This window comes from Sphaerodactylus townsendi, linkage group LG09 (assembly GCF_021028975.2).
Source record: "Sphaerodactylus townsendi isolate TG3544 linkage group LG09, MPM_Stown_v2.3, whole genome shotgun sequence".
NCBI classification, from domain to species: Eukaryota; Metazoa; Chordata; class Lepidosauria; order Squamata; family Sphaerodactylidae; genus Sphaerodactylus; species Sphaerodactylus townsendi.
The window spans coordinates 50691672-50708156 of NC_059433.1; the positions used below are offsets into that span (position 1 = coordinate 50691672).

General features: G+C 42.5%; 1 protein-coding gene across 2 annotated transcripts in view; it reads right to left on the reverse strand.

Annotated features, from left to right (window-relative positions):
* KLHL14 (kelch like family member 14) overlaps positions 1-16485 on the reverse strand; it is an 84762-nt gene that overhangs the window by 25845 nt on the left and 42432 nt on the right. The window lies entirely within an intron of this gene.

Sequence of the window (16485 nt, forward strand, 5' to 3'; positions counted from 1 at the left end):
TTACAGCGCTGTTTTAAAAATACTGGAAAAGAACCAGAGGTCTCCACTCTCTTGATGGCATGGTTTGGTGTTTTAAGTGTGTGATTCACAACTCTGCTGTGCCTATTGATACAAATCTCCCATCCATTGTTACTAACAGCTGAGTCTTAGCAAATTCCAGGCATTCTTCAGATCATACAGACAGAGGCTCTGTAACAGCCGATTGCTCTATCTATATATATACAAAGCTAACCATCCATTTGTTGGTGACTCCCTAACGCCAAAACATCTGGATGGATCGCTCCCAAATTTTCACATGACATCCCTCCCTGTTGTGGGCAGGTAATCGGACCTTCAAATCGCCAAAAGTCCATACCTGAGCCAGGTAAAACATCTTTTTCCTGGCGCACCAGGCCATGAAGCTGCCTCTGTTTAACTGTCACCCTTAGAATGTTCGTGCAGCCTGTCTGTCTGTGGCCTGAGGGGTTGGTATGAGGGCTTAGAATGTTCACGCAGATGGGTAGAGATGAGCAGTGAAAACAGTAAATAGGTAATACTGTTAGGTAATACGAGGGGAAGTGAAACACATACACACTTTGCCGTGGGTTCCCCCCCCCCCCCACACATGCAGGTAACTTTCACTCTCTGTGCCTCACCCACTACTACCACACAACACACATACTCTCATCCACATCCAGCTCATCCTCACACACCTCACTCTGCCCTCCCTCACATCCAACCCACTTCCTCACCCATATTCGCCACAGCTCTCTTTTACTAAAAGCAAGCTGGAGTTTGCCTTTTTCTTCTAAGAAAATCTGTGGGGTGGGAGCGAACCAACACTACTGCCTCTGCTTCTTTGGCACGTGGCCCTTAAAAAACCCAGGGAGCTGGCCTTGATCTGAGTGCCTCACCACCCTGCCTCTGCTGCCTGACTGGGATAGCCTTCTTGCCCCATTTCTACCTTACCCAAGCCAGGACTGTGCATGTCAACCAGCCTCATGGACAGCGGGATTCGCACTCTGGACAGTTCCGTTGTGGAATGGAAAGGGTTACCTTAGACTAAAAACCAGGACAGCACCATATAATAATGTGAATTGAAAAGGGAAAGAGGGATTCCATTTGACCAACCAAAAAGAAAAAGAAGAGGAGGAGGAGGCGTTTGGATTTATATCCCCCCTTTCTCTCCTGTAGGAGACTCAAAGGGGCTTACAACCTCCTTGCCCTTCACCCCTCACAACAAACACCCTTTGAGGTGGGTGGGGCTGAGAGAGCTCCGAAAATCTGTGACTATCCCAAGGTCACACAGCTGGTGTGTATGGGAGTGCACAGGCTAATCTGAATTCCCCAGATAAGCCTCCACAACTCAAACTGCAGAGCTGGAAATCAAACCCAGTTCCTCCAGATCAGAGTGCACCTGCTCTTAGCTACTATGCCACTGCTGCTCCCAAAAGGCTATGCTGGGGATCATTGGACCTGCATGGACATATGTGTGGGTTGCGGACTGTGATGAGAAGGACAATTGCTACAGCAACGCGTGGCCGGGACCCGCTAGTTTATAATTAGTAGAAACTCTTTCAATAGTTCCTCCAGATTGGCCAGGAGCTGTTTGTGACCTCACCAGTCAGTCACAGTGGCAGTATCAACTGTTACATAACCTGAAGTCTAAAGTGTCTCCAGACCCCAGGTGTGCTCAGGTTGTAAGGAATGAAGGGACTGAAGTAAAGTAACTGCTGTAGGTTTATAAACATGTCAGAGACATGGAAATATCAGAGCAATTGTCTAACACAGCCCTGTATATATGCCATAATGAACAAGAAGACACATAAAAAACCACAAAATCCTCAGCTAAGCTTTGTTGTGTTGGCAATGTTTCCACAAGAAGAGTCAGAGTGTTCAGTTGCTTTCTCTTATATAGCAACGAGCAAGCTGCATTTCCATACAGTTTTAAGTTTTTAAATTAAGATCCTGCTGATTTAATGCTTTCTCCAAATGTATATGCTTAATTTCCTGTACAATGTCATTAGCAGCACAATAAGACATTTTCCATCCATCTAATCAGGAAGCATTTTGTTAAGACAGATCAAAACTGTTTCTCCAGGGTTGCAACATCATTTTTGCTAGTCTCTGTGTATGCCTGTGTGTGTGTTTAGTGTTTATTGTTATGGGGAGGGGAGAGACAGAATAGGAAACCTTTTTTGTTGCTGTTCCATATTATTCCAGCATTTGAGCTGCAACAGAAAAAATACAGTTTTAATGCCATAATATGTATTGCTCTGTGGTATACGAAACTATCAAAAATCGTATGTTGAAATGCATACTTACACAGCTTTAGTTATCATACTACATGTGCTAGTTCTAGCTGGTGTCACCAGTAGGAAAAATAATGTCCTTGTTCAGCTCATCATATGGGCACCTTAAATCTAGGTGAGGACAAATGGGGAGGTGATGTGCATGTACAGGCAAGGAACTTATTGCTTGACACGGATCAACAGAGCACTTAGGAAACCAGTGCAGTGGGAAATCAATATGACTCAGGGCCAGCTCTTACTCTGTGCTCTTTTGCCAGTGCCAAAAAAAGAGGCAGCCTATCTCACACTTGGATTATTTTGGGCGATATATCTCTCATTTCATTTGTTTTATTATCTTTTATTTTTCTCAATGCACTCGAGCCGTATAGCATATGCAAATAATAATAAGAAATATGTGCAGCTTTCTTGTTTAGGACACATTTTCTTAAAGATCAAGTAGTCTCATTTAAGCTCCTTACAGATTTTTTTTTTTTGCCACGGCAATGATGAATAAGTAAGATGCATTTTTAGTTTCCAGTAAAGGTCAAATATCATTTTCATAGTCTGTGCTCATATAACTATCTAAGCAAAAGCAACTAAACAACTAGGTTTAGTGAAAATGCATTAATTAATGTTACTTATTGCTAGTAGATCTTATACAGCCATTAAGGAGGCAGACCTAGGCACTGTAAGATTTGCGTTCTTCAAATTACAAGCAGACCTCCAAGTAAATGGAATATTTTTGGTAGGTTTAAAGATAGTAGCTTTGGAATGGTTATAAAATGGGATGTTAGATTTATCTACCATATTAGACCATAACACCTACTGTGTTAATCTAAAACTCAAGATCAAATTAATAATTAAAGCCCACAGTTTTTTCCTCTCTTTTTATGTTTCCAGTTTCTACAAACTCCCACAGTAAACCACAATTTAATCACCATAATACACCCATGTTTTTATTTTATTTGTATTAATACATTTGATAAGCTTTTAAAAAAAATTACTGAAGCAAAGGGCTGTGTGTCATATATATCTAAATTCCATGCATGGAAGCACAATTTCCTCTCTTATCCCTTTCTGCTGCAACCTGAAATGAGTAGTTGCACAAATACTACTTGGTTTCTGCAATTAGAATGAGGTTGTGGTTCTCTTACTTGAAAGAAAGTTCATTGAATAAAAAGTGACTTACATCTCAGTAGACCTACTGAGGGGTGCATTGGGAGACCATAGGAAAGGTCCCACACTCCACTTGTCCCCAGTGGGAACCCAAAGTAGCTCACTGCATTCTCCCTTTTATTCTCACAATTTTTGTTGAAGTGTGTGCCTAGTTACTCAGGTTACCAAGGGTACTCAGCAAGTTTCCATGGCTGAGGGGGAACTGAAACCCAAGACTCCTCAATTCTGGTCCAACACTCTAACCTCTACACCACAGTAGCTCTTAAATCCTTCCAGGTCCTCTGCTTATTTATTCTTTTCCTAGGACCATCATTCTGCTCTGCGGGCTGTCATTCCAGACCTTAGGGACAGTCCCTCTAGAACTGTTACTACTGATTAAGCTATGCTCAGTTGGAGAACTCATTAAAGATTGGAGAATCCCTAACATGAGCATTTATGTCTTTTACTCATTACAGAAAATGTTTTCAGAACTATGCTGCAATAATGTACATGTTTAATGCCCGTAACAACCACAAATATCAATGGAAGCTATGGATAGGTAGAAATGGAAGAATATCAGACTGAGAACTGATAGCTGCCTAACTAGATACCTGTATCTACTGGGGCATTGGATCTTATTTTCTCAGTCAGCAACCATTAAAATCAACCAAGCCCCCAAGCACAGATCATTAAAACAATTAAAAACAGAGCTAAAATACAAAGCCATAACTACAATAATCAAAACACTGGTTTGGAAGGAGGTATCATTGAGGAAAAGTCAAACCAAACAAGTCTTCAGTCACTGGCAGAAGACTGCAGCATAAGGGGGCACATGAATCTCCCGGGCAGAGAGTTTCAGAGTTTTGGTGTCACCATCAAGAATGTCCTCTCCCAGGGTGCTCTCTGCCTAATCTCAGAAGCCACCTGAAGCAGGGCCTCCATAATGTTCTGGATGGGGTGCTTATGGTATGGGGCAGTGATCAAATAACTCAAGGTACAAAAACCTTTGGGAAGGCCTAGAATAGGTCTCTGGATTCTGACACATTTCTGAATTCTGAAGGACAAAAAAAGGGGGAGGGGGCTCATCTCTGCTGCAACAAAAAACCTCACATAGGTATAAACAATATAAAATATTGGCCACTGTTTTGTCTAGTGATGCAGAACATTACTTATTAATTGTATGCTGTCCTCTACTTTGTTTCAACAAGCGTTAGTCTTCCTCATCTTTACATTTTATTTCATCTCAGGTAAGTACCCCTCTTCCCCTCAAAAAAGGTATTTGAAAAGAAGTTTGTACGCTATGCTCAAACACAGCCCAGTGTGAGTTTTTAGCGTGTCAGTCAGTGAGTTAGAGGGAAAGGGTAAAGAGAAGCTAATCAGGATGAAATGAGATTAAAGGCTGTCTAATTTTACAGCAACTGTGATCCATCAGCCACTGTGAAAGTGACAGTGGAAATGAATGATGGAGACAGACAGGTGGGGCTGTACATTTCACTGATTTATCCTCAAATGCACTGGGCCTTATTTTATTGAGTGAACATGACCGCATTTATCATGACTGTCATCTAAACCCACTTCCCTCCATTTAAAAAGGTCACTTTTCTAGGAGGAAGTAGGATAGAGGCACTTTCAAAAAAGGTTTAAAAATCTAATAGCATGTGTTTATAAAGCTCTGTGCAAGAACTCTTAGTTTTATTAAACAAACTAGTGGGGTCAAATGAAAGGAAAAAAAGACCAACAAGTAAAAATAGAAAACTGACATCTGAAAAACATGTGCAAGGACTAAGGTATTGGTCCCTTGTAAATACACTACATATTAAAAGTGGACAAACAGAGACAGCTTCTTGGATAACCTGTTTTTAAACCCCCAGCTCTGCAATTTCCATAAAAGGTGCAACAGAGGAGCAGAAATTCAAGAGGAGCATCTCTGCACCGTAATCAGCAGACCAAAAATCTCTTCTCAGTAAAGAGAGATAGTTTTCTCAGTCACAAAGTTTGTGGGAAGGTTAATTGCTTAGATTGCACATGGAATTGTTTGCTCATCAATAACAGCTAATACTGTGATGCATTTATCCTGCCACAGTCACACATGGCAAAAGTGTATCTGCTCTCTCATATCCATTTCCCTTCTATGAATATTTTTTTCATCATTGCTTGCATGTGTGTGAGTCAAGGTGCAGCAGACTTATAGCAACCCCTGGTGGCGTTTTCAAGGAAGGTGATTAAGCAGAAGTGGTTTGCCATTGCCTTCCTCTGCAACGTCCTCCTTGGAGATCTCTTTTCTAGGTATCAACCCAGCTTTGCTTCTGAGATCTAATGAAATCAGGCTTCACCATACTATCCCACATTCCCATCATCTCTTACCATTGTTTAATTTTATATCTAAAAACTTTAAACCCCCTTGTGCCAGTAGCAATATAGATTCTTTTGAGATGGCTGGTAGGTGACACGACGTAGGTCCTGCTTCTGCCTTCCTGTCTCCCAGCTTAACACAATTATGTACAATTCTCCACCTTTGTGAAGCACTACATGGTGACACTACACTACTGTACCAGCACAACAGCCTGGTTCCTTTCACTGGCCAGGTGATGTAACTAGTGAATCAGTCTAACAAGCTTGCTCCTTTTCAGAAATGTAACATCCGAAAGACATACAACGCCCATGGGTTTGTTATAGTGTGAGAAAACATGCAGTGAGTGTAACCCCCATGCCCAGAATGGGTTGGCCCAGAATGGGTTGACCCAGTAAGGGGGTGGAGACTCGGAGCAGCAGAGAGGTTGCAAGAGCTCTTTTGCGGAGGACAAGGCTACCAGACTCGGACCTTGATTTCTATAAACCCTTAACACCTTGTTAAGGTAATTGCAATATTGTTGGAAACTACTGGGAAGGTAGTTGTTGTTTTTGCTATGTTGTAAATGTTGGAGTTTATTGTTTCAGGGTTTTCTTTTGTGGTTGTAATGGGTGAGAGTTCTCCTGGAAACCTTCATCATGTTGCAACCTGTTCATCAAGCCCTTGGAGTCTTCAGGAGCCAGCCAACTTGCAAAGAAGAATTTGGACTTGGCAATATCAGTAGACTGTAAATAGAAGGACTTGAAATGCAACCTGAACAGAACCTTGAATTGTAAATGTTAAATGTTTTTAAAGTGTTATTTGTAAAGAGAAGTAAACTGTTTTGTTTAAATTTGCTCCTTTGCAAACTCATTCCAAGTACTGCCCCACAGAACCCACAAGCTGAGGTTACATGAGCATATACCATGTCTCCTCATCACAATTTATGTAAATTCTGCAGCAAGCCCAGTTCACACATTGTAGTTCTAAGTCAGCAACATCTCACTAGGATCACTGAATACATAGATAAAAATACATGTTTTAAGTTTCCTTAAAAGATAAGTCAGCTTCCAAAACAACACAACAGTAGTTTCTTACCTGGACAATATTTAACCAAAGTTTTGGAAAAAATCAAATTCTTAACCCAACAGATACATTCAGTATACTTTCAGACAGGAAAGGCACACTCTAAACTCTTCAAAAGGGAATGACTAACTGGCCAATACAAAATAATTAATTAAACATGCAAATATTCAGCATTCATCCCTCTTTCATTTAATTCTATCCAAAAGGAAAGAAATAGCATCAGAGTTGACAGCATTATTTACAGGGACAAAATTACCAGGGACATATTTTCTTCTCAAATTTGCCTGTCTGTTATCTTATAATTTTAAAATAATGTCTACCCCTTGTCCCAAATTTGCTTCTCATAATTATTCAGAAATTAGTATATGCCAATACATTTCAGCAGAACAGCTGTTTGTGAGATGTTCTTTCTGCATGCAAACTATCAATTGTTCGTAATGAATTCATAACTACCAGAAGCATGTTAGGTTTCTGATCAGCAGTTCACAGATTTGTGGATCAAAAGGAAACCTTTAGATGGAGTAATAACAAATGAAGATGAGTGGATAATGGATCTCTCCCTTGAGCAAGGAATGTTCCCAAGTGGGTTGAAGGAGGCGGTGGTCCGCCCACTCTTAAAAAGACCATCTTTAGACCCTAGCGATCTGGCCAATTACTGCCCTGTTTCAAATCTTTCGTTTCTGGGGAAGGTAATTGAAAGAGTGGTGTTGGAGCAGCTTCAGGGCTTTCTGGAGGACACATCAGCACCCAATCCCTTCCAGTCCGGCTTCCATGCTGGGCATGGGACGGAGACCGTCTTCATTGCTGTCACACACTCCACGTGCAACTTGACCAAGGTGGATTGGCACTGCTGGTATTATTAGACCTTACCACAGTGTTTGATCTGGTAGACCACAACCTTTTGACCCACCGCCTGGCCATTTCTGGGGTGCGGGGCACTATCCTTCAGTGGATTGCCTCATTCCTCCAGGATCAGAGTCAGTGTGGTATAGGGATCAAGCCTCCCAGACGTGCCCGCTTCATTGTGGTGTGCCTCAGGGGGCTTTGTTATCCTTTTGTTTAACACTGACTTCTTCTGCTCACAACCTGAGGGTCAACCTGGATTCATTTCTCTCTATGGAGACCCAGGCAACCCTTTTTCCATCTTCGCCAGGCTCAGCGGCTGGCCCCTTACCTTTCCAAGCTGACCTGGTCACGGTGATCCATGCAACGGTCATCTCCAGAGAAGGACATAGGTAAGGGGGGGTTTCTTGGGTTCAACCCCCCCATTCATGTCCGAAGCTTCGCCCCTCTATTTGTGGGTTTTTAAAAACATTTTTAGTGTTTTTTCGGTTTTTGGCCTGCAGGGGCACATTGTTTGGGCTAGCAGCACCAAAACTTTCAGGGATTGTTTGGGGGACTCTCCTGATGACACTGCCCAGGTTTGGTGAGGTTTGGTTCAGGGGGTTCAACGCTATGGACTCCCAAAGGGGGTGCCCTCATCCTCCATTGTTTCCAATGGGAGCTAATAGAAGATGGGGGCTACATATTTGAGGGTCCATAACATTGGACCCCCTGAACCAAACTTCACCAAACCTGGGATGTATTATCAGAAGAGTCTCTTATTGATACCACCCAGGTTTTGTTAAGTTTGGTCCCCCAAAGAGGGTGCCCCCATCCCGCATTGTTTCCAATGGGAGTAAATAGGAGATGTGGCTACACCTTTGAGGGTCCATAACTTTGGACCCCCTGAACCAAACTTCACCAAACCTGGGTGGTATCATTAGGAGAGTCTCCTAAAGATACCCTGAAAGTTTGGTGCTTCTAGCTTAACAATTGCACCCCTGACAACAGGCACCCCCCAAATTTCCCCAGATTCTCCTTTTAAATCCCCCCCTTCGGCATGGATTTAAAGGGAGAATCTGAGGTCCTCAGTTTAGAAGAAGAAGAAGAGTTGGGATTTATATCCCCCCTTTCTCTTCTGTAGGAGACTCAAAGGAGCTTACAATCTCCTTGCCCTTCCTCCCTCACAACAAACACCCTGTGAGGTGGGTGGGGCTGAGAGAGCTCCGAAAAGCTGTGACTAGCCCAAGGTCACCCAGCTGGCGTGTGTGGGATTGCACATGCTAATCTGAATTCCCCAGATAAACCTCCACAGCTCAAGTGGCAGAGCAGGGAATCAAACCCGGTTCCTCCAGATTAGAATGCACCTGCTCTTAACCACTACACCACATTGAAAGTGATGCTGTTTCAGGGTGGGGGATAATCCACCCCAAAACAGCATCACTTTCAATGCTGTTTAACTAAGGACCCCAGATTCTCCCTTTAAGGTGGATTTAAAAGGAGAATTTGGGCTCTCTAGTTTAAACACCGTTGAAAGTGATGTTGTTTGGGGGTGGATTCCAGCATCACAGCGGCCGCCCGGGGGGGGCGGGGGCTGAGATTTTGCACCGGGCTCCATTTTCCCTCTATGCCTCTGCCCAGAGGGGAGAGCAGAAGGAACTGCCGGCTGCAAGCCCAGTTGGTGGGGGGAAGGGGAGGGCAGGGCAGGGGAGTCTGCCGTCCCCAGCCGCGGAGAGCTGCTTTTATAAGCGCTAGGCCATGGGCAGGGCTTGGGGAGGCGTGGCCATGCCCTAGGGGCGGGTGGGGGTATGGCCCCACCCCCGAACCCCCCCATAAAAATCTATACCTACATCCCTGCCTCCAGATTAGACTATTGTAACTCGCTCTACGCGGGCCTTCCCTTCAGGCTGATCCGGAAACTGAAGCTGGTCCAGCATCCGGCGGCTTGCCTTCTCATGGGTGCTTCTGCCAGGAATTACATCTGTCCCGTGCTGCGCCACCTACACTGGCTCCCAGTGGAATTCCGGATCATCTTCAAGGTATTGGTACTGAACTTTAAGGCCCTCTGCAGCCTGGGGCCCACATACCTTCGTCTTGCCCCATATGTCCCAATACTGCCTCTGTGTTCTGCAGAGGCAAATTTGCTGGTGGTCCCTGCCCCCTCAATGATGTGGCTAGCCTCTACCTGGGCCAGGGCTTTTATGGCCTTCGTTCCTGACTGGTGGAACACTCTTCCTCCAGCTGTTAGGGCCCTGTGGGACCTCAGTGAGTTCCACAGGGCCTATAAAACTGAGCTGTTTCACCGGGCTTTTTTGGGGGGGGCCTGGCTGCTGATTGTCTGCCCCCTCTGTTAAAGCCCCCATGTATCATCTAACTGGCTATTTGCCGGCTACTGGGAGTTCTCAGACGTCATCTGAAGTTAGGTTTAAATGCTCGTATTGGATTTTAATGTATTTGATTTTAGCTTTGAGGTATATTGGGTATTGGTTGTTTTGTACTGCTTGTCTGCTTTTGTATTGATTGTTTAACAACAACAACAACAACAACAATTCTGCTTGCTATAGACACTCTGAAAGAGCCTCCTGCTACACCAGTCTCTTTCCTTAAATTGCAATTTAAGTGGCATTTTGTTTTAAAACAGTGGTCAAAGCTGTGTGTGACATGTAGTTCCAACCATAATATTGAATAGAGAAGACAGAAAAATGACCTATTAGGTAGATGGGCATTGACAGTTTTCTAAGTATCACTGGCCCATTACTCATGGAACACTTACCATGGACCTTTTAGTCAAGCAATGGAGCTGAAGTATGTCTGTTTATTTATCCGTTTATATGTAATGAGGCAACTCAGCCCTCCCCCGCAACTAGTCTCAATGGGCCTCTGTTTCCTGGTTCTCATAATTCCGCCCCTCTTAAAGGCACAGATCTCATAACACTCAGTAGTCCCAATACTATAAAGCTGATATTCTCCCTTCACTCTCCCACCTCTCTCCCAGTCTCTCTCTTGCTGCCGCTGCCAGAGAGAGGCTTGTTTTGAAAAGAGGATTGTCTGAAAAAAAAGTTTTTAAAAACCCTTCTGATCATTATGGGGGGGAGGTGAACTGGATCCAGAAACACACTCTTTTTGTGCTGTTCCTTGCAAAAGCCAGCTCTGTTATACTGATACACTGCTATGTATTGAAATGTACATTAGAGAAGCAGGAAGGAGTCAGCAACATGGAACAAGGAGGCAAGGAGGAAAGCATGGATGGCAGTGTGAGGAGTAGGAAGAATGGAGCTAGACAGGCTGTTTGTGGGCAAAGGGAAGAAATCTGGGGCAAAGCTGTGCTCACTGAAAAATCTCCCTGCTTTGGTAGCAAAGCAAAATTAAATTCGTGCTGCAAGTGGTCTCACTTGCTGCAGTGAGACTAGAAAGTGAAAACAGGGCTTGAGGAAATACATCTGTACCAGAAATCTTGCTTCGACAGCCATCTGCCCCCATTGCACAGCAAATGCCTTGTGTGTAATCGGCCTTTGAGGTATCTTTGCACTTCATTACTCTTCTTTAACAACAATGTTTTTGGGGATAACAATGCTCTATATCCACAGTCCCCTCAATAAAACATGAGATCACATGATTATTCAAACATGGGATTTCTCTGGCCCTATAAAATCTGATGTCATGAATTTGTGCCTTGTTTCAAGACTTACCTAGCTCAAACACAGAATATTAAACATTAAAAATAAACTTTTCCTCTGTGAAGTAGGAATATTTTTCTCATGTGATTTTTCAGAGAATTAATATTAGGTAGGTGATGTGACCCAACCAGAAACCTAGAAATGAATCTACCATAGTTATAAATCAATTAGGAAAGAAGAAGAAATTGGATTTATATCCCCCCTTTCTCTCCTGTAAGGAGACTCAAAGGGGCTTACAAACTCCTTTCCCTTCCCCCCTCACAACAAACACCTGTGAGGTAGGTGGGGCTGAGAGAGCTCCAAAGAACTGTGACTAGCCCAAGGTCACCCAGCTGTCGTGTGTTGGAGTGCACAGGCTAATCCGAATTCCCCAGATAAGACTCCGCAGCTCAAGCGGCAAAGCGGGGAATCAAACCTAGTTCTTCCAGATTAGAGGGCACCTGTTCTTAACCACTACGCCACGGCTGCAAGACTGAAATAAACATGTTTTAATTTGATTGTGTCCCATTCCCAAAAAGAATCTTAAAAGTGTAAAAACACTATAATGACCCTGGCATGTATCCAGCCTTAGGGTGGAGGAACTTCTGGAAAGCATTCTGATAATGCATTTATAAAAAACTTTAGACTGTTTCTGTGTAGAAAGAAAAATTCTACGTAACTTTTAACAGATGTATATAATTAGTAAGGGAGTGTATTTTTTCAAATTAAAAAATAATTATCTATTATTATGCAATAATGGCCTGTCCTGAATACTGCCTGACAAAATTGTAAATAAAATGTCATATAATTTTAACAGTTAGCCAAGTAGCTGTAACATTTATGATGATAAAACGTAGGACAGTCACATTAATACTAGAGAAGATCCAGGTAACCAGGATAGCTACAACCGTCCTGTGTTGGTCTCTTTTAAAACGAGACATTCCCTCATCCATTACTAAGGATGTTCACTGCTGCCTGACCTCCTGTGCTCTACCTCAAGATAATCCAAATTATTGTATTAATCAGAACTTGCAGTCAACCAAAAACAAAGAAGTGACATGCAACATGAATGACATAGCAAGCTTTCTCCTCAGCAGTTAACTTCTGTTTGTTCCTTCTGTTCAGTTTGAAGGAAAGAAATCAAATGTAGTGTACAGAAAACAAATGTATCTGGTGCCAATCCTGTGAAGTACTGAGCTCCCCAATCTTCCACTCAATGCAATAGACTTGGCACTAAATCTGTAATATCTGTTTTGTCTCTTTTTGTCTCGGTTCCTCGAACCCAAACTGAATGAGAATCAGTCTGTGATTCCTCTGGCAGTCCAAACACATCTGCTTTCCCACTCCATACTTCAGTCCTAGTAAAAGAATTGCTTCTGCTCAGTGCCTTATGGCTCTTTCACACATTATATCAACAGATGAGTCCCTGTGGTTCCACCTCATGGGTTGACCACATTTTTTCCCTGTAAGATTTGAAAAACATTGTGACTGACAATGCTCATTAAATGTGTGTGTGTTGGAACATCAGACAGTAGTGATGTGGGGGTTACTGCATGCTTGCAGATATGTGAATGCCCTTCAAATAAGTTAGCAACTGGATGACTTGAGCTGACTAGGAGAGAATTGGAATGAGTTTCATGATCCAGGGAGAAAAGGAGCACCCAATGTAAGAAGTGTTTAGCGTTCCTTGGTCATTCAGAACCATGGCCTTATGCCTGCTTCTAACTCATATTGCAAACAGGAACCACCTTTCCTGTTCAGTATTTATCGTAATGTCTCCTTTCAATTTCTAATTTCTTTTGGTAGATTCTTTAAGAGGAAATTTCTACCAAATAGTTTAAAATTCATGTTATCCTTCACTAATTTTGCATTAAATTTTCCACATCTCTGGAAATATTCAACAGTCAAAATCTCAGACAGAATTATTCCTGACATTCAGCTATAATTCATATCTATGAACACGGTATTTCCCAAAGCATTTGCTAAGGACAGACAAATTTAAATTCAAATGTGGGATTCCCATCTATTACAACTAGAGGCAACTTTTTACCAAAATGGAATCAACAACCCCCACCCCCACCCCCAAGTAGCATACAAGAAAAACTGGCAACAAAACCAGTTGAGCATCCACAAAATTCCAACATGTTTTAAACCTCACCCTTTCCCACTGGAAGACTATATTTCACAAATAAGAAAGGCAGCTGTATCTGCTCACCCATTTGACAGTACAATCTTACATAAATTTTTCAGTTTCTTACCAAAGCAGTATAACTGCTTATACAGATTACAGAGGTAGACAGCCACTAAGACACAGACTCTACTTTAATGCCACTCAGACCATGCCTTTTTGAACTCTCACTGTTTTCTGAATGCCTCTACTGTAATGGCATGATTCTTGTAAGACCAAGTTAAAATTCTGTGCAGTTATTTAGTTATATATTTCACCATGTAGTGTACTATCAATTCTAGAATTTGAACCTAATATATGCAACACCATAGGCCATTATTTATAAGATCATTTCAGATTAATAAAGACATGAATGTTTTAAAAAATAGCTCTGCTTAATTCTGGATTCTTGAAACAACGAGTTGTTGAATTACTCAAGCGAATGCTCTATTTGTGTAACACAGTTACAGTCATTCGTCTTGAGTAGTAGTGCTTTGTTAGGAGACCAGTATTGATAGTCATCACGTTTATTCCCTGTAGGATTCCTACACCTTTAGTATACATACCACAGGCAGAAATTCTAGTGTTAATTTTTCTTCACTTCATTTTTATGCTGAGAAATTTATTCTCTAAAATTCTCTTATGCAGCTACTAAAGGAACAAGAGTTTTGCTTAAGAAAGGGGTTGCCCTCAGTGCTTCAAGTGCCAACAAGTTACTTTCAACTTGTGGTGAGCCTATGAAATAATGAGGGAACCCCATGGTACAGAGTAGTAAGCTGAAGTACTGCAGTCAAAGGTCTGCTCATGACCTAATCCTGACGGAAGTCAGTTTCAGGCTCAAGATTGACTCAGCCTTCTAACCTTCCACAGTCAGTAAAATTAGTACCCAGCTTGCTAGGGGTAAAGTGTTGATGACTGGAGAAGGCAAAGGCAGAGAACCCCATAAACACAGTCTGCCTAGTAAACATTGAGATATGACATCATCCCATGGGACAGTAATGCCCTGGTGCTTGCACAGAGAATTACCTTTTGCCTTTATTAATTAATGACCTCTAAGACATCCTATTGTTAACAGCCGTGCTCAGATCTTGCAAACTGAGGACTGGGGCTTCCTTTACTGAGTCAATCCATCTCATGTTGGGTCTTCTTTTCCTGCTGCCTTCAAATTTTCCTGTCATTATTGTATTTCCAATGACTCTTGTCTTCTCATAATGAGATCAAAGTACAGAAGTCTCAGTTTAGATATTTTAGCTTGTAGGAAGAGTTCAGGCTTGATTTGATCTACAACCCACTTGTCTTTTTGGCAGTCCATGGCATCCCTCCAACTCCCCCAATTCCTCATTTCAAATGAATATTTTCTTCCTGTTAGCTTTCAACTTTTACATCCATACACAGTAATAAAGAACACTATAGTATGAATTCTCTTGGTCACTCAGTCTCAGTAGGAAATAGCTAAATATAGTTGTATTTAGCTTTCCCTGTAACACCATGTCCAGGGTTAACATCTCCATTTACCCCTGGGGACAGCAAGCCCTACCAGAGGTACCATATATACTCATGTATAAGTCGAATTTTTCAGCACATTTTTAATGCTGAAAAAGCTCCCCTCGACTTATATGCGGGTCATTAAAAAGTTTTGTGTGTTTTTACTTTGCCAGCCAGCAGGGGGCGCGGTTTTCATGCTAGCAGCACCAAAATTTCAGGGTACCCTCAGAAGACACTCCTGATGATACCAGCCAAGTTCGGTAAAGTTTGGTTCAGGGGGTCCAAAGTTATGGACCCCCAAATGAGGTGCCCCCATTCCCCATTGTTTTCAATGGGAGCTATTAGTAGATGGGGCTACCCTTTTGAGGGTCCATAACTTTGGACCCTCTGAACCAAACTTCACCAAACCTGGCTGGGCTCATCAGGAGAGTCTCTTTATGATACCAGCCAGGTTTGGTGAAGTTTGGATCAGGGGATCCAAAGTTATTGACCCCCAAAGGGGATGCCCTATCCCCCATTGTTTACAATGGAAGCTAATAGTAGATTTTCCATTTCTGATAATATCCCTCTTAAAATCTAAGTTTGGTTACATTTGGACATACAGATGATGATGAGGAATCCAGTTTTGGAGGATTTTAACTCTTGTGTTTTAGCTTGGTTGCTGGTTGAGCTAAGGTTTTTGTACTTTTAAAGTTATTGTTGATACCATATTGTTCTTGTTGACCCTCTTTTCCACTTACAGAGCCAGTTTACTGTTTTTCTTTGAAATAAATATTCAAAAACATTTAACCTACTGATGCCTCAATTGATGTAATTTTATTGGCATGTATTTTTATTTTTAAAATTTACCAGCAGCTGCTGCATTTCCCACCCTCGACTTATACACGAGTCAATAAGTTTTCCCAGTTTTTTGTGGTAAAATTAGGTGCCTCGACTTATATGAGGGTTGACTTATACGCAAGTATATACAGTACATTGTGCCAGCAAGCCCCAATGCTGTGGAAATTATCTGTCAGGGCATAGCAGGGCATGGCTTTGATGGAGTCTAGTTGGGAGTCAGTCAGCTTGAAGAAGTCCAGTTGGCATGAACAGAAGCAGAAGCCAACACATCTAAATTCCTACCAGAGATCACGCTGACACTTAGGGAAACTCTGACAAAGAGGCAGGGCCAGTAGTCAGCACTGACCTTCTTAAAGTAGGTCAGGCAGACCAATCAACTCTTTTAAAAAGTCCAGGGAATGGCCAGTTAGCTTACCATCCAAGGCAAAGCTCCATTGGCCCAGGACTGGGTGGGCGAGGGGGGACTGACAGACCAGCTTTGGCCCTCCCGTGGGGAAGGAATTAAAAGGAATTCCCAGGAACAGATACAGTGGAAGAGCCAGATCCATTCCCTGGCAGGTGGGAATAAGTAATTGGCAGAACACAGTATGGCAATTAAGCGAAGAGAAACCTCTTGCTCTTTTCTGAGGCTCTATCCTGGGACACACATCCAACTAAAGCCTGGACTCAGACCTG